This window comes from Psammomys obesus, unplaced genomic scaffold (genome assembly GCF_907164565.1).
Source record: "Psammomys obesus unplaced genomic scaffold, mPsaObe1.curated_primary_1811, whole genome shotgun sequence".
NCBI lineage: Eukaryota > Metazoa > Chordata > Mammalia > Rodentia > Muridae > Psammomys > Psammomys obesus.
Window position 1 is genome coordinate 47394241 of NW_026585895.1, and position 2495 is coordinate 47396735.

Sequence of the window (2495 nt, forward strand, 5' to 3'; positions counted from 1 at the left end):
ATGGGAACTTTTGATGTTGAACTGAACAAAATTTGCATTATGATATGGCTACAAGCCTATGGGAACCAGGGAGTGAAATGTGGTTGTTTGAATAAGAATGGCCCCCATAGGCTCATGGATTTGAATGTTTGGTTACCAACCAGGGATGGTCACTATTAGGAGGTGTGGCCTTGTTGGAGGAAGTGTGGGGGTGGGCTTTGGAGTTTCAAATGCTGAAGCCAGGCCCAGAGTCTCTCTCTTCCTGCTGCCAATCCAGATATACAACTCCAGGACCAGTCTGCCTATGTGTTGTCATTCTTCCTGCTATGACAATAATATACCAACCTCTGACTGTAAGCAAGCCCTAATTAAGTGCTCTCTTTTATAAGAGCTGCTGGGATCAATGCACCTCTTTACAGCAACAGAAGACTTACAAAGACCCTGGAGACATAGTTGTGTTGCATGTACAAGGCCCTGGGTTCAACATTTACAACAGAGTAAACAGGTAGGAAAATGTGGAAGGAATGCTATCTAATTTTGCAGGACTCTTTAACCATATTAGTAGAAGTATAATTAGAGTATATCTCACTAGAGGGTAATTTGGAAACACATACACTATGGTGAAGATCAAACTCAGGACCTCACACATGCTAAGCAAGCATTCTGCCACTGAACACACCCCAGCTTTTGGCCATATTGAGAGACCAAAGAATTGAAAATTGTGTTTTTGGATATTAGTTTGGGGTTTGGAGCACAGGCCTGAGTGAAGGCCAGCCAGGTGGAGGCATGTCCAGCCACCTACGGCGAGGAACTAGCTTTACTGCATTCTTTTCCTGCCCACTAGAGATACAGTTGCTAGGAAACTGGCCCAAATGGCCGGGCCAGAACCGCTTATGGTCTTGACGCCTAAAGTAATCCAATCATTTCAAAAGTCAATTTTCCTTACCCAATCATGTAACACCAAGGCATGTATCTCCCTGCTTGCATTTTTTGTTTGTTTGTTTGTTTGTTTTTGTTTTTGTTTTTGTTTTTAACCGTATTCCCCTAGACCTCAGGACCACATTCCTTTCCTGCTTCCACAGGAAATTTTGTATACTGGGCTTAAGCACCTATATAATAAACCCTCGCTTTTCCGTGCTGCCCGGGGACGGGTCCATACGGAGTTATTTTTGATTCCCAGCGTAACTTAAAGGGAAAACTTACACAATGTCCAGAGCCCTTGATGTCCTGAAGATGAAGGAGGAGGATGTCCTTAAATTCCTCGCCGCAGGAACCCACTTAGGTGGCACCAACCTTGACTTTCAGATGGAGCAATACATCTACAAAAGGAAGAGTGATGGTATCTACATCATAAATCTGAAGAGGACCTGGGAGAAGCTGTTGCTTGCTGCTCGGGCTATTGTTGCCATTGAGAACCCTGCTGATGTCAGCATCATCTCCTCCAGGAACACTGGCCAGCGAGCTGTGCTGAAGTTTGCTGCTGCCACTGGAGCCACGCCGATTGCTGGCCGATTCACACCCGGGACCTTCACTAACCAGATCCAAGCGGCCTTCAGGGAACCATGGCTTCTGGTGGTGACTGATCCCAGGGCTGACCACCACCCCCTCACAGAGGCCTCTCACGTCAATCTGCCTACCATCTCTCTGTGCAACACAGATTCCCCTCTGCGCTATGTGGACATTGCCATCCCGTGCAACAACAAGGGCGCTCACTCGGTGGGTTTGATGTGGTGGATGCTGGCCCGGGAAGTGCTCTGAATGCGTGGCACTATCTCCCATGAGCACCCATGGGAAGTTATGCCTGACCTTTACTTCTACAGAGACCCGGAGGAGATTGAGAAGGAGGAGCAGGCTGCTGCTGAGAAGGTCGTGACCAAGGAGGAATTCCAGGGCGAATGGACTGCGCCAGCTCCTGAGTTCACTGCCGCTCAGCCTGAGGTGGCAGACTGGTCTGAGGGTGTGCAGGTGCCCTCTGTGCCCATACAGCCGTTCCCTACTGAAGACTGGAGTGCCCAGCCAGCCACTGAGGACTGGTCAGCAGCTCACACAGCGCAGGCCACCAAGTGGGTTGGGGCCACCACAGAGTGGTCCTGAGCTCTGCAGACACCTGAGCAAAGGGGGAAAAGGTGAAAGGAAAATAAAGTTCCTGAAAGCTGAAAATAAATAAATAAATAAATAAATAAATAAATAAATAAATAAAATAAACCCTCATGTATTTGCAGTGGAGTCGATTCCTGGTGGTCTTTGGGGGTCTCACAAACTGGCCATAACAATATCAGTTATAATAGAAAATATACAAACTCCCTGACTTAAAAATCTTGTGTTTATAAGTCCACCCCAAAGAAATAATCCTAAGAACCTGGAAGGAGGGGCTAGAAAGATGGCTCAGCAGTTTAGAGCTCTGGCTGTTTTTGCTGAGACCCTGGGTTCAGTTCCCAGCATCTTCATGGAACTCACAACAGTCTATAATTACAGTTCTAGAGGATCCAGTACCCTCTTCAGGCACCTACATACAT

The 2495-nt window shown here is 47.3% G+C and overlaps 1 pseudogene; it reads left to right on the plus strand.

The window, feature by feature from the left end:
• The first annotated feature begins 1127 nt into the window (after positions 1-1127).
• Positions 1128-2140, plus strand: LOC129671506 (40S ribosomal protein SA-like; annotated as a pseudogene).
• The last annotated feature ends 355 nt before the right edge of the window (positions 2141-2495 follow it).